At 48.3% G+C, this 21609-nt stretch overlaps 1 long non-coding RNA gene across 1 annotated transcript in view; it reads right to left on the reverse strand.

Annotated features, from left to right (window-relative positions):
* The window catches only part of LOC311587737, a 269462-nt gene that overhangs the window by 191409 nt on the left and 56444 nt on the right, over positions 1-21609 (reverse strand). The gene's annotated exons all lie outside the window — the stretch shown is intronic.

Here is a 21609-nt window from a genome sequence, read left to right on the forward strand (position 1 = left end):
AACTACGTGTATTTACGACTGCCAGTCTAGGGCAGCACCGCCTTCCCGAGCTTGCACACCTCGCACTGCCCACACTCCTGCATTCCCACAAACGGCCCAGATTATGTCTTATTTATAAGGGGGGGGAAGGGAGAATATTGGTTTGAGGACTAACCATTCTGATACATTGATTTAATCATACAAAACTTTTGCAAGGCATTTCAAAGTTGTTATGTTCAGCTCTGCATTTAACTATGTGCTTTTCTTCCCAAGAAAAATAGCATCTTGACTCAAGAGCCTCACTCTCAGCTGGCTTACTTCTTGCTTAACCTGGTACATCATGTGCACTGGTTAGGAAGTATGTGGACAGCTCAGTGTTTACATCCGCACAGCCTCCTGAAAGACAAAAAAACAAAACAAAACAAAACAAACAAAAAAACCCAAACAAACAAAAGCTCTTCTAGGCCCAAGAGAGAGACCTGAAAGGCGGGTGGCCAGTGGTTTGGCTAAAGTTCTAGACGATGGCCCCATTTTCTTAAATGTTCATCTCACAACTTGTCTCTCCCTGGAACTCCGACACTTCTTTTTTCCCTCCCTTAACTTATGACTTTTGCCATTGTTTCACTGAGAAAAAAGAAGCAGCAAGAAGGCTTCTACAGATGACTGCATCTGCCACATGAAGGGACATATCTACAGACGGCTTCCTCCTCCCTCTGCTGAGGTAAATCTAAGGCCCATGGCTCCCATCGACTCCACGTCATCTCCTGCCCCAACTTTATTGCGTGCTTTTGGGGTTTTTTGTTGTTGTTGTTGTTGTTGTTGTTGTTGTTGTTGTTTGTTTGTTTGTTTTCTACTTGAGCAACTTTTATCTGCATACAAATGTGCCTTTATTTCACTTGCCTACAAAACAAACTTTCTCAACCCTACATTTTCTTCTGGATTCTGTCATATTTCTTTATATAGAAAATGCCTTGAGCCAGGTGTTATAGCCCCTATGTATAATTCTAATAGTCACCAAAAGCTGAGGCAAGAGGATTGCAAAGAGTTCAAGGCCAGCTTTGGCTATATAGTGAATTCCATGTGGCAGAATGAGATAGCATCTCAAGAAGGAGGAGGAAGAGGAGGAGGAGGAGGAGGAGGAGGAGGAGGAGGAGGAGCAGCAGCAGCAGCAGCAGCAGCAGGAGGGGAAGGGGGCAGTGGGAGAGAAGAGAGGAAGGACCGCAAGAGAATTATATTTATTTACTCTTCTTATTGTTTCCTAATCTCTTTCTCTGAGTCCTTTCTTACACTCAAACTTTCACTTCTCTTTTAATGAAATGGATCTTTTCAAGGCAGTCAGCGAGCTTCTGGCCACTCTTACATCTCACGCCTGCGTTTATTTTCTTCTCCATACCCTTTCTCAGCTCCACTACCAATAGGCCAAGCCCTTGAGCCATTCCTTTGTTCTTGGTTTCTTTTTTCTTTCCTTCCTTTTTTGTTGTTGTTGTTGTTGTTGTTGTTGTTGTTGTGGTTAGTGGTGGTGGTGGTGGTCTGGTTTGATTTGGTTTTCTGAGACAGAGTTTCTCTGTGTAGCCTTGGCTGTCCGGGGCTGGCTTTGTACACCAAGCTGGCCTCCAACTAACAGAGATCTGCCTGCCTCTGCCTCCGTGGTGCTGGGATTACAGGCGTGGGCCACCATGCCCAGCTTGTCCTCGTTTCTTTGTATCCAACTATTGCAAGGTTAGCTCTTGGTTACTTTCTCCTTTGTGGCTATACTCCCTTAAAGATCTTAGCTCATTTCATGGGTTTTGATTCCATCCCAGGACTGGAAGGTGCTCGAGCACACATCTCCAGCTGGGAGCACGCTCCTCACCACCAGGTTTCTACCACTGGACACCTGTTGATATCCTTGGGGAGCCACTTCAACCACCTCAGCCATAACATCAATGTTAGTGTGCTGCCCTGAACCCCCCTTTCCAGCATCTCCCCTCTCTAAGTAAGTGTCAACTCTACCCTCCTCCCTCTGCAAAGCCAACACTCTGAAAGAGGAAATGAGGACAAAAATAGTGTCTAGCTCACAGGGCTATTGCCAAGACGACGACAATCCGCACTTGCCATCAATTTGGGACAGTGCCCGGCACCGAATTACTACATTAACTCTTGCTAAATGATTAAAGTAATCATCTTTGGCTCTTCCGTGTCTCCCAGCTCCCTGTATCTAATCACCAGCTAATCCTACTGGCACTCCCTTACAGACACATCCAGAGCATGTCTGCTTCTCACCTCTACCAGTAAGTCCTTGAGTCAAGCCAGCATCACCTCTTGCCTAGATTGCAGCAAAGTGTCTGAACTAGTCTTCCTCTGTCAGCCTCTGCCCTACTGCAGGCAGTACCAAACTGGCAGCTGGAGTGGCCCCTTCTAACCAGAGGTCACACCATGTCATGTCTCACTCAGAACGCCTTAGCTCCTCCCATTTCGCTCTCAGTGTGACACTGTCTTCCTTGTGTCCCTCCACCTGGTCTAGGGACATCAGGGACGCCCTACAAGCTGTACCACAGCCATGCTCTGCCTTCCTTAGGTTGCAAGCATGCTCCTGCCTCTGGCCTCCTGTGTTTTCTGTCCTTTCTGGCTGGGTTGCTTTGTCTTGTCTCTCATTTCCTTCAGACACACTCTTATGTCTTGTTAGAGAGGTCATGGCTGCTAGCTGACTGTACCTGTCACCTCCACACTTGCCCTCCCTGCTTTTCAGGGGATCCCAAAGTCCGCGTGGATGAAACATTAGTGCTTTCTTGTCGGTGAACTCTGTCTCCCCAGCTGTGAAGCAGAGAGTTTATCGTGTGTGTCACAGAACCTGCAAAGCCTTGCACAGAGTCTCGGCACCCAGAGAAGATGCTGAATAAAACAGTGGTTGACAGACTCATGAGTGAAGCCCCATTCCCTTGCAAGTGAGATTGGTTCATAGGCATACACTCCCCAAGAACACCTATTTGGGGGAAAAAATTGAATCACAAGATCTCTGGTGGTCAATTTTTGGTGAAGAAGGCAGAGAAGAAGACAGATTCTGTGAAGGAGGATGCTATCTGTCCCTGTCTGACAAAGGAGCTCACCAGTTCCTCATGGCCTCGCTGCCAAATGGTCTGCTCTTCAACCACTGTGAGGGCATTCTGAGCAGCCACCAATCCGCATGTGCCGAAAACCCCACCTAGGACTGGAGGGTGCGGTATGAGCAAAGGAGATCAGTGGGGGCAGACGCAGCTTTGGGAAATGTGGTAAATAGAATTAGTCACAGTGCCACAGAACAGTCTGGCTGTAGGCTGTACCAGCCACAAAGCACTCTTTTTGTTTGTTTGTTTGTTTGTTTGTTTTTCAAGACAGGGTTTCTCTGTGTAGCCTTGGCTGTCCTAGACTCACTTTGTAGACCAGGCTGGCCTCGAACTCACAGAGATCCGCCTGCCTCTGCCTCCCGAGTGCTGGGATTAAAGGCTTGTGCCACCACGCCCTGCTCTTCTTTTGGTTATTAAATCAGTGGAATAATTCGCTGGGCAATCGGAATGAGCTGCTATCCAAAGCACATGACCCCGCTTTCATCTCCAGCATGCAGCACGTGACCCCGCTTTCATCTCCAGCATGCAGCACGTGACCCCGCTTTCGTCTCCAGCATGCAGCACGTGACCCCGCTTTCGTCTCCAGCATGCAGCACGTGACCCCGCTTTCATCTCCAGCATGCCCCTCACAGGACCTCAGCAGTTTAGCCTTTCGCCATTTTTATAAAAGCCACTGAGATGAGAATTACACCTCTAAAATCCATAGCACTAAACTAAACCATTGTAGTAAATTCAAAGACTCGTGGGATAAACACAACTGACAGAAAAGTTCTGCTGGCCTGGAGAAACTGTGCACGTCTGTGTAGAGGGCTCGTGTGTGTGTGTGTGTGTGTGTGTGTGTGTGTGTGTGCGCGCGCGCGCGCGTGCGTGCGCGCGTGTGTGTGTGTGTCAGCCAGTGGCCAAACCTAGGTACTGCTTTCCTCTAACCAACCCTAACCCTTGTGTGTTTGGTTTGGCTTTTTTGTTTCTTTCTTTTTTTTTTTTTTTAACACAAAGTCTTACTAAGTAGCCCCGGATGGCTTGGAACTCCCTATGTAGACCAGGCTGGTCTCAAACTCATGGAGACCCACCTGCCTCTGCCTCCTGAGTGCTGGGTCTCAAGACAGGCACCAGCAACTCTAACCACACTGTTTGTTAGACAAAAGGCTCTCACTAGGACCCTGGGCTTGCAGATACAGCAAGGCTGAGCCATTTCTCCAGCTCCTGTGCACAGTCTAAAGTCAGGCCTGGACCTTAGACTTTGTCCAGTGCTTGTCCTTTTATCCAGGATGATCGGGCTATGTGTGTGGTTTCGTATCTCAGCTATCTTTATAACCCAGGGTACATCACGGTCTGTCTTAGTACACACTTCGTCTTACACATTGCTAAATTTAATTTGCCAGTGTTGCGGTAGTAACTATTGGGCCTGTGTTCGTTAACGTTATTAATCTATAACTTTCTTTTCTCCGGATGTTTTTTATCTGACTTTAGTATCAGGATAATGTTGACTTCTGAATTGAAAGTATTTACTCCTACATTTTTGGGGGGAGGGGGGAGAGAAAGACTAGTGCATACTTCTTTAAATTTAGAGAATTTTGTATCTAAGTCTGGGTTTTTCTCTTAGGGAGAAAGTTTTTAACTTCAAGTTTTTAATTTCTTTATGTATTCACATATTGTCTTTCTTCCTAAATCAAATTGGTGACATTTTAAGTTATTGGCATAGATTTCTCATTATCTTTCTTTAAAATCCTCTTGGTTTCTGTAGGATTGGCAGTTAAGCTCCTCCAAACCCCAGGATTTTGAGAACTTCTGCCTCTTTTTCCAGGTTCTTGCCTTGAGTCTGTCCCAGTTCCCTTCGCAATGGACACTAAGCTGTAAGGTGACACATGCGCCCTCTCCTCCCCAAGCTGCGTTAGTCACGGTGTTTGTCACAGCCATAGAAGCCAACTAGAGTAATCACATAGGTACAAGTTTATTAATTTTCTTGTTCACTAAAAATTGTCTTTTAATGAAATCTGGCCTCACTGATTGAAAGCTGTTTTAAAATCATGCACCCAAAGGCTCGTGCGTTGCGCAGGGTCCTAGCTTTAAAAGTGAGAGAGACCCTGCGTTGGCTCCCCAGGACTGGAAAGCTACGCCTGCAGCAATAGTAACAAAAGATACAAGTTTCCCAGGGAGTATGGCTCGCCTCAGCCATTGCAGGTTGCTAGGCTCTATTCCGTCTTCCTTTTGTTAATAGCACTTTCTTTCAATTTGTTGAGAGTATTTTTATTTTCGCAATAATTGGGAATGTCTCTGATTTATGTTTCTTATCTGCCACAATTAGAGGCTGCCTTTAGCCTTGATCTCGATCTTAATCTTCTAAACGCACTGAGACTTATGGGTCAAGGGTCCCACCTACTGTGGCCGTCCCTGTGTGCCTGACAACCATGTATGTTCCTCGGGCGTTGAGAGACCTACTGTGCACCACGCACAGTGAGGCAGCCCTGTCTGCTGTCCAGTCCTCCCTCCTCCGTGTTCTTGGTGCTTTTGTCAAGTGTTTCTGTTCGTCGCTGACGATGGGTCTGAAATCTCTGGCTTTAATTCTCCAGGCGTAAGACTTTCTTCCATTCCTGCCTATCTGCTTCACAAAAATGTAGGCTCTTGCCACCAGGAATTCTTCTGATGATCGTATCTTCCTGGTGTCATGACAGGGAAGGATCATAATTTCCTGGGTTTTAGGCCATCTTTTTGTCACCTTCCTGGCCACTTCCTCACAATTCAAATAAAGTTGATGGTATTGGTGGGGCTCAGGACACATCACTCCGAAGTAGGAGTGTAGGAGATCTGGACGTGCCACCTGCAAGTACGCTTCAGCGTAAAATCCTCCCGCACTCCCTCTTTCTTCTCTCTCCCTTCTTAAAGGGTATTTGGGGGTTTTAAGCTTTTCTTTGGGATCTCCTTTTGGTTTCTTTCTTTTCCTGGCTCTCTTCCGAGGAGACACGAGGCACACATGGTAGTCAGCTTCCTTCCTTCTGTGCTCCTCTGCTGTTGCAGACAGATGCAGTTAGGAATTGTTCAGAGTAGGAGGAAATATGTTAGGAGGTGGTTGTGACAATCAACAAGTAAGACGTAAGAGCCCCTGTGCAGTGCCAAGCATTCGAAGTGGTGTGTAAGCTTTGCCCTTTTCCCTGACTCTTCGCATGTCTGGAGATGAGCACACAGTTGGCTTTGAAATGATCCTAAAAGGAGGAACTTTTGCTTCTGCCTTTGTAAATATCATCACACTCCATAGGCTGCATAAAGCACTCGGGGCAGGAGCAAGCCCGTTCTCCAACTCTGTGTGCCTCTGGGGAGCAAGCAGCCGTCACTTCACTAGCTCCTGCACCCTGGACAAATAAGAACTCAATCCCCAACTCTTTCTTGGGTGACTATACGCTCCTAAGTCTGCACAGAACCATTTTTCTCTGTTGACAGAATTAGGATCAAAGCAAGGAAATGTTTGCCATGTAAGTTCAGAGAATTAAATTTTAAATAGCAATTACCCTTAATGTGCACAGAAATGTTCTGATGGAGGAAACAACACAAGGGTTGCTGAGGGCAAGGCAGCAAGGGCTTCTGGGTATCAGCAACCTGATTTAAAGTCTGGGTTTTCAGTCAGTGCCTTCTTTTATCAGTTAGACATTTATAGTGTATATACTTTTTTCTATTAGCTTTATGCTCCAGGAAATAATTGTCAATTAAACACTGAAAGGATACAGTTAGGGAGAGGACCCAGCAGTTAAGAGGACTGACTGCTCTTATAGAGGACCCAGGTTGGATTCCCAGCACCCACAGGGCAGCTCACAACCACCTGTACCACCTGCTCCAGTGGATCTGGCATCCACCTTCAGCCTCCATGTGTGCCAGGCACACACATTGTGCACAAACACAAATGCAGGCAAAACAGAAAAGAGTAAAATCTAAATGCTGAAAGGGCGCTCAAATGCAGTTACTGGTTTTTCGAGTACTAGAAAGGGAGCCAGAGCTCTCCCAAGTGCTAAGCATGCACCCAGGGCTGACCTGGTCCCTCCTCCCCTTCCCCCAGCTCCAGTGTCTACCCAGTGCTCACGCTCTTCACCGAGACTTATTTCTACACCCCATGCCACAGGGAAGAGTCACGCTCACCCATTCACGGTGTCTCGCACAGGAGCACCAGCTGTGTCCTGTCCTGATACCGGCTCTGAAACGAGGACACCGGCCTGGGGACAGTTAATCACCCACCTTATTTAGTCATGCAATCGGAACTCTCTTGGAGCCTGTATATGCAGAGGTCAGGGTTAGAACTCAGGGCTGACTCCGTTTCGAAGCTGATCCTCAGACTCCCTCCACGGTTAGAATACAGTTGGATTTTTCACACTTCGTGCAGCCACCTTTGCTTTATTTTTGCTGATAAGCAGGTAAAAATGAGTGCTCAGCTGTTGCCCAGATAGTCAGAGGACTAGGGATGCACAGTACAGAGGGCCCAGTCTAGGCTGTCTTGTCTCTCCTTTTCCGTATCAACCCAACCCTTCATCCATCTCTCTCTCTCTCTCTCTCTCTCTCTCTCTCTCTCTCTCTCTCTCTCTCTCTCTCTGACATCTGTGCCCACCCAGCTAATGCCGTTCACCCACCATCTCAAGATGCTCAATTTGATTATAAGTCCATTTGGTCTTGTAGCATTTACAGGACCCAGGAATTAGGGCACAGGTGCTTGAGGAGCATTAAGGCAGCAGGCTTGCCTTCCTCACGATTCCAGTCACTGGGCTCCCATCTACAGGAAGGAAACGTCAGATGAAATGACGTCTTCGAGTTTAACTTATTTAAGGCCCTGGTGGTTTATACAAGGGCGGGATGTGCAGAGTCAACCTTTCGCTTGGTCATGGCAGCTTCTTCTTCAAATATCTCCTGATATTTGACATTGGAGCTATTTTTAATTGCTTTATTTTGACACTTATTATTTCTTTAATCTAAACAAATCTAAATACATGTGATGAGTATAGAAATGAATTTAGAAATCTGTCTACAAGTAACTCATGTTTTGTGTATTTTTGTGTTTGAGCAGGACTGAGTCCACCATGGCTTTATTCAGACACTAACTTCGCCTGGTTTTGCTTTTTGCTCTTTGAAAGGAATTTACTTGCCTCTTGTGCGTGCACATATGCTTTAAAAAAGAGCCTCTGTGGGCATGACAGACATAGAGGATGCCTCTTATCTGTAGGTATTCAATACTCCATACTTGTGCAGCCATATTACACACATGCAAAGTTTCATAATAAAAATTATCCTTTCTTTCCTTTCAGATATTTCCCTTAAAGGGAAGCAGAATATCATATAAGAAAAAAAGTGTTTTTAGGCATTCCACCGGCTAGCACCCAAGAGCACTCACTTGTTTTGAGTCCTTTCGAGCAGTGTGAGTCTTCTAGGGTGTCACTGTCTCCCAGGCCAGAGGGAGACCACTGTGGTTAAATAAGCCATAGAGCAGGGTTCCTGTCTGGCCCACGGAGAGAAGCCTGTGCCCTTCACAAATACAAATGACCACAGCAGTGGTGAGTTCCAGGGCTTTGCTTCTTCAAGACAAACTGTGCCCTCTCTTACCATGGCTGTGTGTGTGTGTGCACACACGCATGTAAGTGAGTGAGTGTAAGTGAGTGAGTGTGAGTGTGTGTGTGTGTGTGTGTGTTGCATTCAATGGGAAAGCATTCCAGATTTTTTTCCGATCGCAACCCAGTTCCAGCCATGACACGATGTCTTAAAGGTTGGCATTGAAAGGTCATTGTCAAGCATGATGTGCGCAGAGCTGCTCCACTCCAGGCATTAATTCTATTAAAGGGATTCAAAGAAACGCTCGCACTGTTTTCCGACCCTGCCCTTCCTTTTGCATTTCTGAGAAAGTGTCCATCTTTCTAAATGTCAATTTTGAAGCAATAAGTCAGTGATAGGAAATGCTCCCCAGAAGGCTCAGGGATTGAAGGCCTGGCCCCCTATGAAATGCTCAGAGGTAAATTTTGAGGGAGGTGATTGGATCACGGAACACAGGGGAAATGAGCTCTGTGCACTCGACGGCTTTCAAGCATACCAACGGCCCACGATCCCTTCGGCTCCCTCGCCCTGCGTTCCCATCTGTAGCACCTGCCCCTCTGCACAACTCTCTGGCTCAGGGACCTCATCATCTTTCTGCCTTTATTCCCTGGCTTCCTGGTGCACTTTCCTGTCACCTCTACATGGAGTGATGTCACCACAGCTTACTGCCTAGCTCCTGCAAGGGGCCTTGAAGTGAGCAGCAGGGCTGAGAATGTGGCGACAGCAGCTACCTAGCAACCTCTCTGCCCTCCCGCACTTCCACCCACCTCGGTCTCCACTGGCCTAACACACGCAGGCTACATCTATTTGATCAGCTCTTCCCCCAGCATATACCTGGAGTAGGAAATGCATGAATAATTGACCGGCCCAGGCACTACGCTGATGTGCGATAGAAGAGTTTGGGGGCAGCGTGACTAAGCAAGCTGTCACAGCAATGTGGCACTCCTCCTACAGACGCTCTGCTAGGGACAGTCTTCAGTGAGTCACTCTGGGTAAAGGGTGAGGCCAGGCCAGAGACACGGTAGTGGGGACAGCTTCTTTAGCTCTGTTTTTCCTGCCTGAGACACAGAGAGCTGAAATAGAAACCTTCAGCTAAGCAGGGAGGGAGGCAGGGAGCAGTGGGAGTTGGGGGGTCCCACCGCAGCCCCGGCCTGAATTACCTCCGTGATTGCTCAATTTGAGTTAGGGTAAAAGCAGTTAGATTGTCTTCCTTAGTGCTTTTCTTACTCGCCTTTCAATAGATATCCGAAGTCTAGAAATTGATATAATTTAAGTTAATGAAAGAAAATCTCAGCAGCTGCATTGAATTTCATGCCATTCTTTTCCCCCCTCCTTGGGTCCAGCCTCGCCCAGCCCCTGTGGCCTCCTGTCCCGTTGCCAAGGGCCCAGTGTGGAGTGGTGGAGAAGCTCTCAGGCCACAGCCGGCCTCCCAGCTGAGTCCACATGAGTCACTTGCTAAGATAAGCTGGAGCCAAAGTCTTTTTAAAAATTGTTATTTATTTTTAAGCTGAACAGGTGAAGACTGTTCCTAGCTGTTCTGGTGACACAGCTGGTGACAGCCAATGATGGCCAACGGCAGCGTTCATCTTTCTCCTGGCTCCAAAGTCTCGTACTCTAGCTGTAAATGGTTTGCTTGGCTCCTCTCTGGAAATAATAGGGGGATGGGGGGGGGGCGGAGAGATCTGATTTCTTTGCCAAGAGTTTGTGATGTCACCACAGTTTACTGCCTAGCTCCTGCAAGGGGCCTTGAAGTGAGCAGCACACAGCCCTCCATTCTCCAGACAGTGTGTGTTGGGTGTGCTGCATCGAGGGTTGCAAAACAGAACAGGCAATAGCATCAGGACCAGCTGGTGTACCCTGCAAGGAGACCTGCGCCATGAACCTGGCCTCTACGTCGGTTTCCTTTCCTTCTGCCATTAAATGGCCTACAGAAGGCATCCAAGTCAGACCAATTGACTGCCATTGGAATTTTGGTCTAGGTCTCCGGTTTGAATAGGAACAGCCCCCATAGACTCATGTATTTAATTGGTTGGCCCACAGGGAGCAGCACTGTTAGGAGGCAGTGGCCTTGTTGGAGTAGGCGTGGCCTTTCTGGAGTGGGTGTGGCCTTGTTGGAGGAAGCATGTCACTAGGAGGTGGGCTTTGAGGTCTTGGAAAGTTCAAGTCAGTTGTCTCCTTCTACTGGTAGAACGCTCCTGGTCTACTGGTAGAACTCTCAGCTGCCTCTCCCGTAAGATGTCTGCCCGCATGCTGCCATGCTTCTCACCATGGTGATAACGGGCTAAACCTCGGAAACTGTAAGCCAGCCACATATAAATGTTTCACTTTGTTATAAGAGTTGCTGTGGTCGTGGTGTCTCTTCACAATGGAAACCCTGAGAAAGGCTGTCCCCACTCTAGCACTGTGCTGATGCCTCCCAAGTGATCAGCACAGTGCTGAAGGATGCCGCAGCAGAGAGACGTCTCCTGTTTCCCACTAACCCTCTCCATGCAGCTGAGAAAGGCTGGCTTGGGAACCTCAGAGCTCTTTGGAGGTCCCCATGCATGGCTCCCTAGGGACAGTTTAGCACAGCGAGGGACCTATGTGGGAGGCTCCAGTGCCTACTGGCAGCATGGGCAGAGGTCTGCACTGTCATCCCTGGTCACACGTCTGTGCCATGGTGAGAAGGCAGCACACGCTGGCCTCAGACGCCTCCTTATGACAGTCAGTAGACTTACAGAAGATGAAGTCATCCAGACCCGTCTCTGAGGTAGGGTGCCCTAGACATTGCTCTCCAGTTTATTTAATGATGGGATGTGTCCCTGTGAATGCAGGTGTGCATGGATGTGTGTTTGCAGGCGCACGGAGAGGACAGAGGACAACTTCAGATTTTGTTCCTTGGGCTCCTCAGGTACTGCCTACCCTGATTGAGGCAGGGTCTCTCATTAGTCTGACGCGTGTTGATCAGACCAGGCTGGCCAGCAAGAGAGCCCAAGGGTCTGCCTGTCTTGTGCGTGTCCCAGGCACTGGGATTATAAGCACACACCACCATGTGTGGTTGGTTGTGCCAGCCGTGGACCCCAGGGTCTCAAACCCAGCACCTTGTGCTTAGGAGGCCAGTACTTTAATTACTGAGTCATCTCTCCCCCTCCTGAATTGGTCCCTATCTGAAATGTAGGACTCTGCTGCCCTATCGACCCAGCTTACTCACTCCCCGCCACACATAACAGAATCGGCTCTTGGAGCATTTCTGGACCAAACCTTCAGACCCACACACGGGCTGGGAAACAAGAGCGGCAGGCGGCACCCTCAGGCTGTTGAAGACTCCCTTCCCTGCAGGTGACAGGGCGTCGGTCCACATCCACATAAGAGCCCTGAGGAGTGTTCACAGCCCTTATGCTTTGCTGCAGCCCCTCCTGTGATGAGGGAAGGGACCCCGGGGAGGGTAGTTCAGCTCTCTGTCCAACTGCAGATGCTAGCAAATGGTAGCAGCACCTAGACAAGGGCCTTGTCAAAGGCAGACAGGAAGCTTGCTGTGTATATGAGGGAGGATGAGGAGATGGGGGGGAGAGGGTAGGGTAATGGGGGAGGGGGAGGGGAGGGGGAGGGGGGAATTGGGGGAGAGGGAATGGGGGAGGAGGGTATAGTCACCAATACTATGTGTCAACACAGAGAACACATTCCCAAAGACGATGCTGCCTGCCTGGCTGCTTCTTAGAAATCCCCAGTGACACTTGGTGGCTCCTAATGGATGCTGTGGCATCTCATCCCCTCCCTGACCTCTGCTCTAAAGCAAGGAGGCTGTGACAAAGACAGGTCACTTCTACTTAACCTTCTTGTGTTTTTAAAAAAGAAAACGAATTAAGAGAAATCTCCATGGATAAGTGACTAGAGCGGGTGAGGAGGAAGCTCTGAGTCCTCAGAAGGTGTAGGGCTGATCCTGTGTCCCAGGAACACAGACCAGGGACTTTGATCTTACTGAGATTAACTGTGCATAATGTCAGGTCCCAGACAAACAGGAAGACACTTAAGACTCCCAAGGCAAAGTAAAAAATAAAGGAAAGGAAATTCATGGCAGTTTTGAGCATAAGTCTGCATTGGGTAATGGGGGGGGGAGGTGACCCTGGGTGACAACCACCCTCTGTCCTGTTGAGCCTGTGTGTATGAGCATGTCAGGTGAAGAGACTGCTGGCTTTACAGCCTTAATACCAGATCAAGAAGTATCTTTCTCCTCTCAAGAAAAATGGTACAGAAATTTGCTAGGTTATAATAATATTTCCCTTTGCTTTTGTATTTTTTTCTCAGATCAAACAAGTATAAAAGACAACTTTTGGCTATTAGGAACAAGATCCAAACTTTAAAAAAAAAAGGCAGAAAAGTTTTTTTCTTTCGCTTTATGTCAAGGTCTTAGCAGCACTCCTTAATGTGAATGGAGAGTGTAAAAAAGAACAAAGTTGGCTCTAAAATATATGTATTAAAACCCAGTCATTTCATTAGACCCCACCATGAAGCCCTTCCTGCAAGCCAACGTGTGACTCCTTCATAAATCCCAAGCATCCTAAGGAAGCCGCACACGGTCTCTCATGTGACCTCCTAGGACAGTGTGACTATGACGTGTCCCCTAGGCTCATGTCCTCAAGTTTGATGGCTAGCTGATAGACTTTGGGGATTGGGTCCTGGGGTCTTTGACCTAATCAATGACCTGATACCTTGATAGGTTCATAGTCGGATGCATTTATTGTAAGAGGCTGAAAGGAAGGAGGTGGGGCCTCACTGGAGGAAGGGACTCAGTGAAGGGCATGCTCTTGGGGACCAGATCCTGCCCTGGCCTTTTCCATACCCCTTTCCCTGACTCCTGTCCACCTTGAGGTAACCAGTTGTTCATCTTGAGGTGACCAGTCTCTGCCATATAATCAACCATGATGTTCTGCCTCATCCTGGGTCCAGAACTGACAGAGTTGTCCGTGGCCATGGCATTGAACATCTCTGAAATCAGGAATTAAAACAAATCTTTGCATCTTTGAAGCTGTTGGTGAGGGGCCATGCTGTCACAGAAATGAGGGGTGGGAGAGCCCAAAATGCCTTTCCAAACTTTCCCAATAAGAAACTGCTATTGTGTTCCAGGAGAAACAGAGATAGACCCTTGTGTGGGGTGTCTAAGGGCTGCCTGCTACAGTCTCCACAGACATCCTCTGGTTTCGGCTCTTTTTCTTCACTTGAAAGAAAAGCAAAGGCTGAAATCTCTCTTGGGGTGTGAGGGGCAGAAGTTTGGGGTGGTGATGGTCTGAGTATGCCCTTTGACCTCATGCCATCTGCTCATGGTCAGGTCAGATCCATGACACTCCCGAAGGCGAGGGCTTCCTCCCTCTTACCTCCATTGCTACACAGGAAAGTCCCCTTGCAGCGGCGTTGGCGTCTATTTTTAATTTACAAGCATGCTGTGAATCTACAGCTGATCTGTTTTATCTCCTTGGAGTCTACAGGGTGCAAATGTACAACACTCTGCGTTTAGATTCTGTCCGACAGACCTGCCACTGCCTCAGGGGAGGCAGTGTGGCCTGGTGAGCAATGCTTTGGAAAGGTTTCGGCCTCCAGGGCTGACCTTGGCTGTCTAGGTGGGACACTGCAAAGCCCAGTGATGCTGTTTTTTCCCCAGAAAGGTCCTTAGTAGGGATTTTACAAAGTGCCACCCTACTATGGGATCTGAGTTACAGCTGCTGAGATATGACGGACAGCTGTGGCGAGTGAGGAGAGGGTGACTGTGTATCAGTTACTTTCCTGTTGCTGTGACAAAATGGCTGACACAGGTGACTAAGGAAGGAAGGGTGACTTTGGCTCATGGGTTAGGTAGGGACAGCTGTGATGGTAGAGAAGGCAAGGCCCCCAGAACGTGAGGCAGCTGATCACGCTAACTCGGGAATCAGAACTTAGAGAGTGGATAGGAAGTGGGGCAGGGCAACAAACCTTACGCACTCCACCATGACCTATTTCCTTCACAGAGACTTACAGTTCTACAAGTGCCCAAAACAGCATCATCAACTGGGGACCAAGTGTTTAAACGCCTGAGCATGCAGGGAGCATGTCACACACAAACCATAGTATTCCCAGTGGGTTTGAAGAAAAAGACCCACGTGAATCCATGCAAACACTTCATAGCCCTACCAGGGTCCCCAGAGCAAAGGTGGCAGGGCCATCCTCCCCAGTGCTCATCTCCCTGAAAGGCCTTCTGGGGTCTTATCTAGTGGCCTCCGCTCACCCGGTGTGGCACTCACTCTCCAAGGGCACCAAGCCTCGGGGCCCCCAGGCCTGGAAGCTTCAGCTCACTCTCCTCACTGAGCAGAAGTCATGTGTGGGGAAGGCACGCCAGACAGTCATCAGAATTCCATGCAGCATTTGTAGGGAGCAGAGAGAGGGTTTGCTACTTGGTTATCCACTTCAGAAGACAGAAACTAGGCATGCCTGTGGTGAACACTCTGCATGAGGACCTTAGGAGCAAAGAGGGTTTCTCTGGCTTCCTGCTGTCTGAGGCTTCACCACATGGATAGTTACCACGGTTCTCATCACCACCAGCATCATCACTATATTAGCCAGGGCTCCCTAAGGGAGCAGAACTACACACACACACACACACACACACACACACACACACACACTCACACATGGACACACACATGCACATTCACACACACACATATATACATACATACACATACACACACTCACACTCATACATACATTCACACACACATACATGCACACACTCACACATGCACACACACTCATACATTCACACACACACATAACACAGACATGCACTCACACATACACACACAAACACACATATATGCACACTCACATATACCACACACATGCACTCACACACATCCTCACACACATACTCACACACTCACATATACTTACACACCATAACTGATTTATTAGAGTGGCTTACATACAATGTGGTCTAGGCAGTCCAACAATGGCTACCTCTACTGAAAAGGCCAAACATCCTGTAGTTGCTCAGGCCACAAGGCTGGATGCCTCAGAAGACCCAAAGGATTCCTGGAGAGCAGCTGGTCTTCAGTCTGTATGGGAAGCCTAAAGATTTTTACTTTAGGCTCTAGGGAGAGATGGCTCAGTGGTTAAAAGCACTGGCTCTTCTTCAGAGGACCCGAGTTCAATTCCTAGCACCCACATGGCATCTCACAACTCTCTGTAACACTGGTTTTGGGGGACCCAACACCCTCACACAACAGAAATGCAGGCAAAACACCAATGTGCAGCAAATTTTTTAAATGGCACTGCTAACTTAAAAAAAAAAGAAAGAAAAACGTAACCTTAAAAAACAAACAAAAAGAATCCAGCTGTAATTCTAGTGACAGAGTGCCTCAGCAGCAGGGTAGATGAAGTTGCCAGCAAGGATGAGAGCGAATAGGCAAAACACAAAGTTTCTTTTTTCTGCATCTTTTATGTGGACTGCCACTAGATGGTGACACCCAAATTTAGTGTTTGTCTTCCTACCTCAGACAATCTGATCAAGAAAGTCACTCCAGGAGTGCCCAGCGGCTTGGGCTGTAGTTGGTTCCAGACCAAGCTGACAGCTGGTCATCCCAGTCACCGGCGGCAGCAGCAGCACCAACTTCGCCATCATTGTCAGCACCCTCACACAGAGCTCACCATGGGAGCTAGTCTACGCCATCTTTATCACCCTTCAGAGGATGCCCAGGAAGAGTAGAAAGAAGTTAGCTGGTCTGCCCAGGCTCACTCTGGAATTCAGACTCAGTTTGATTCCAGAATTATCACAGAGCACTCAATTGTCAGGCATGGCCTCTCAAGGTCATATGCAGAGAGGGGATCCTCCAAATATCCTCTGGGGCTTTCTCAAGACTAGCTAAAGAGAAGCATGCCTTTGTGTATTATTTTCATGTGTTAAAATATGCAGGCTATTTGGGCAGTGCTAGCACGCACCTTTAATCCCGGCACACAGAAGGCTGAGGCAGGCAGATCTCTGAGTCTGAGGCCAGCCTGGTCTACAGAGTGAGTTCTAGGACAGCCAGGGATATACAGAGAGCCCTGTCTTAAAAATATATATGTGTACATATACACAGACATATATATGCAGACTATTATAAGACAACTTATTACTTTAAATATATATTGTTCCATTGAAGTGATAGTTGGTATTTCAATTCTAGTCTTTCACTAGAGTCCCTTAAATCTTTGTTTGTTTTTTTTTTATCCTATCTTCAATATTTCCTAAGTCAAAGTGCTTTTGAGATAAGTAGAGACTGTGGGATGACAAAAAAAAAGGACAGGGGCTGGAGAGATGGCTCAGTAGTTAAGAGGACCTGGGATCGATTCCCAGCGCCCACATGGCAAGCTCACAACTGTCTGTGAGTAGTTACAGGATTGTCTGGTGTCCTTTTCTGGCCTCCTGAAGCACTACAGTTCTGTGGTGCACAGGAAAAACACCCACACATATCCAATAAAAAAAAATTTAAAAAGAAGTGACAGTGCGGACAGTTGGTTTGTTAATTCCTGTGGTTTTCGGTAGCTGATGCTTTAATAACCCTTGGGTAGTGTGAGAACAAAGCGGCTGTAGAAAAGTTGTATGTCGTGAGGGTCTTCACAGGGTCATGTCTATTTACAGACATAAACCTTCCTCAAGACCCTGTGACCGTTTCTTCCACGATAGAGCCTTTTAGTCAGGAGCTTCCTGCCAAAGTCTACTGACCCCCTTTCATGGACAGACAGAAGTGAACACGGAGCAAATCTCTAAGGCACCTCCACGGTGCACAGCCTTGCTTGCACTCCTGTTACCTGCCCTCCCTCCCAAGCAGCCCTTGCACATCCAGGAACGCAAGTTGTATTCAAATAAGATTGAAACAACCTAACTACCGCCTGGTAAGTGAAGTTTAACTTGTCAGAAGAAAGAAGGAATCAAAAGAGCAAATGGCCCCTGTATTTTACAGGGAGGGAGTTTCAAGCCAGGCTCTCTACAAGTTTGCCCTGTAAGCTATGCAGGTCGTCCCTACAGGAAGCCTTGGCTCAAAGGTTGTTGAAAGGGTCTTCAGCAAGCCTTAAGAGAATCCTTCTTTTCTCATCCAAATGGAAAGATTCTTTAAGCCTCACCCCCCATTAAAATTTTTTTTTTAAATTTAGGAGTGTGTCTGTCTGTGTGAGTGTGTGCGTCCTGGCTGTGGAGGGCAGAAGAGGCACAGGGTCCCCAGGAGCTGCCTGACGTGAATGCTGGGAACCCAAGTCTGGGCCTCAGCGGAAACAGACAGCACGCTTAGCCCCATCCCCACCCTCGCCCCCAACCATCTCTCCAGCTCCTTAGGTGCCTGTTCTGAAGCTCAGTAAAGAACCATGACAAGCTGAGGCGCATTTGTCCCCCAAACTCAGCCCACTCCTCCCATCCCGAGAGCTTCATGACACTAGTGAAGGAATGGAACACACTTCCGCCTGAACCCGGCCACACAGCTGGCTGGTCCCGGAAGAGAAAGAAAAAAAAAATGGAGGCCTTGGAAGACCACAGGTCTATGGGAAGAGAGAGCAACAGCCTGCCCTCCTCTCCCTCATAAGGCAGCAGAGCCCCGTGGAAATGTCACCAACGAGGAGGGTTTGATTGCTGCAGGTCCACACCTGGCCTGTGCTGCGAAAGCTCCTTGGTAACCACACACAAAGGCCCCTTTAATTTTTAATTGAATCCTAAGAGGTCTATTTTTTTTTCTTCTGGAGGTGCCAGCTTACTGTAATTACTACAATCCCCAAAAGGGCCAATCAGAGATTCATAGAAAATAAAGATGGACGTAGGGACCTTACCCATTTGGCCACTGTTGCTTTGCTCTCAAAGCTCTGAAGATCGAGGGCAGAGGCCACAGTTCTTGCCGTCCCGAGCTATTAATAGGAGGCTTGAAATCAATCCTGGCCTGGTGAGATAGGAGAGACTGATTATAGTGCCTGGTTATATCTCCTCTGAGGGCCAGGACTCCTCCCGTTTTCATCAGCTGTTTATCAAAATCAGATTATAAAGGAATAATCAGATCAGAATTGTTTACGCCTGCCCCAGTCTTGAGTTACAAATGGCTTTCCTGTGCGCCCTGAACTGAGCGAACCAGCATGACCTATGGATGAACCTGCCTTTGTATCCTTACGCCTCATACTGAACCTGTAATTCCCCAAAGACCACAGGCATTACGCCTTGCCGTTGATTGCTGCGAGGCAGGTGAGGCCGGTTCCAAGGGGCTAAGGAGATGCAGGCCAAGATTCTATCCCGGTGATAAGTCATAAGTCAGTAATAGGTTGTTCGGAGTGCTCCCAAGCAGAAGACAATGGAGCATTTAGTACGGTCTGGAGTTACGTAAGATGGCGCTTTCCAAACAAAGACTAGGCAGGACACCCAGCCAAAGGGCTGAGCACAGGAGGCTGTGCGGTCTGGTGGTTCTAGGGAGAGATGTGGGGGCCAGGGCTTCCTGGGTTCAGCTCCCAGCCGAGACTCTGACTCAGCGGAAGCAGAGCCAAGTCTCTTGGCTCGAGGCAGAGGCTGTAAAGCCAGGGGAGACAAAACCACAGGTCTGTGTGCTCAGGGACTGGGGAAAACACATTTTGGGAATTAAAGAAAGAAAGAAAGAAAGAAAAAAGAGAGATCATTCTGTTAAGTTACAATTTGGGAGTTTTTCCTGCTCGTTGACTACCATCCTCCTCTGGCCAGTGTGTAGCCAGCCCAGCATCAGAGGGTGTTCTGTGTGATATGAGAAGGCCTGGGGTCTGAGAAAAGTTAGTCAACCTTGGTGTGCTGTCAGCCGCACTCAGAGCCAGTGTAGGGGCCAGGAGCTTCTGCTGGATTCTCCCCGCTTTGGGCATCCTCCCTTCATAGTAAAAGCCCTCTGAGGAAAAGTTCCTTCCCTTTCACTCTTGGGAAATCTCCTTTCAATAGGTCTGAGTCCCTCAGTCACAGCCAGCACCTGCTTTAGCTGTAGGCTGACAGCACAGCCAAGGCTGATGGGAAACAGCCTCCTCTGTGTCCCACCAACTCCGGAGTTCTGTCAAAACCCTGGGCAGACAGAGTAGGTGGCTACCTGCATGGCTGGGTTTGAGGCAGCCGGCCGGGTCTACACTCTCTGGCATCATGGTTCATTTCTCTAGATCAGAAAAGGAAAAAAAAAGTGCTAGTCCTTAGGAAAAGACCTGTTACTGTGAGGCTCCCACCTATGGGAATCTCTATATGAGTTCACGATACCGTGACAGAATCTCAGCAGGAGGAGAGGAGGCTTGCTGTGCGCCCAATCTCTGGAAGCAGCAGAAAGCCCACAGAGACAGGAGAACAAGTCCACACGTAGCGACAGCCACCTTGGCCATTTCCCCTGGAGCTATCCAGAGCAGCTTTGGAACTGGGTGGTGGGTGGAAGGCTTGTTCCAGGATTGTTGCCCTCTGCCAAGCCAGGCCAGCCAGAATGCAGGTTGCTCTGTGGTTCCCTCACCCAGCACCCCCCCGCCCCCATATGCTCAGGGCATCACTCCTAAGCTCAAGTCATTGAAATCCTAAGCTCCCCTTGTTTAAATGAAGGGTCCCCCTTGAGAATTATTTAATGTCCTTTTGTCATTTTGCTGCGATCTAAGCAAAACATTACTGAAAGATGGAAGCTACACGGCCCTTTCGTCAGAGTGTATGGATTCTGCCCTGACTGGAAGAGCTCAGAATCACTTCAGTCACCCACTTTGCCAGCTGGCCTTCTGAGTTTGACAGTTCACCCCACCAGCTTCACCAGCTCCCCTGCCTGCCCTGGACACCAGTGGGCTAACACACTCGTAGGAAGATGGAGGAAACAACTTGATGGATTTCACAAGGTCACAGTCATCTCTGTCAGATCGCTCAGACCTCAAGTCGGCCTCCTGTCTGGAGTCACATCTGATCAGGTAGAGATGTGTTCCTGAGGAGAAAGGTCTGGAAGGCAGTCGGCAGAGTAAGGAGCCATCTCACCTAGAGCCGCCGTGGTCCCACAGGGCCGCTCACCTCTTATTCTTCAGCACCAGCCTGCACTGCGCAGAAGCGACTCCACGTCTGCTGTCCCGTGGCAACCGGAGGAGGGTCCCACCAAAGCTCGGGGACCCTGTAATCTTTCCACTTGCAGTGACAATACAGCCTCTGCTTTTCCCAACAGTAATGCGACCGTATGCCACAATCCCTTGGGTTAAGAATCCTTCTAATGATCCTCCCGAACAAAAACAAGGGCCTTAAGTTCCCAGACTTTTCATGGGAGCACTGCACATGTACAAGTATTTGCCGGCAAGACAGAATGAATGAATTGTCAGATCTGAACCGCCATCTCCAGATGGCGGGGACTTTTTCACTTACATTTTGAATTTTTAAAAACACATTGTAATTGGTATATGTCTTATATGTCTTATACCTTACAATGACCAGCTGTTATCAAAGTTACTCTTGTAGCAGGATGTGGGGACAGGTACCACGCCAATGAGGAATATTATAGGCTATGCCAGTCAGCCACAGATGGAGGGAAACCTGTGCTGAAGTTTCTTGGAGGAGCACTATGGCATGTCACCTCTGCTGTGAGGCAGTTTGGTCTTTCCCTAATTTACCCATGCAGAAACTAAAAACCAAATGTCTTGTCCCATGTCACAGCAATAACTGGCAGTCAGACTTCTGTGCCAGGGCCTTAGCACCAGGAGTGAAGTCATCCTGGTGATGCATCCTTACTTCTCTCTCACTCTTTGCACTTCAGAAGCTTCTTGGCTAAACAAAAAGAGATGCGCTCAGTGCAAAGGACTCTTACAATGCCTCAGGGTTGCTGTGAGGAGTCCCTGGTCCAGATCTGAGGAGGAGAAGACGCCATACGTGTACACATGTGGCAACTGTGGCATATGTGAGTACCCTGTTCTTAGACCCTGCCTGATTTATTCGATATTGATGGATAAAACCAGCATTCTAGGACAATGCATGCAGTGCACCTAGACCCTGTTCAGACATAGCCAATGGACAGCTCAT

This window comes from Acomys minous (genome assembly GCF_964271855.1).
Source record: "Acomys minous genome assembly, chromosome: 17".
Classification (NCBI taxonomy): domain Eukaryota; kingdom Metazoa; phylum Chordata; class Mammalia; order Rodentia; family Muridae; genus Acomys; species Acomys minous.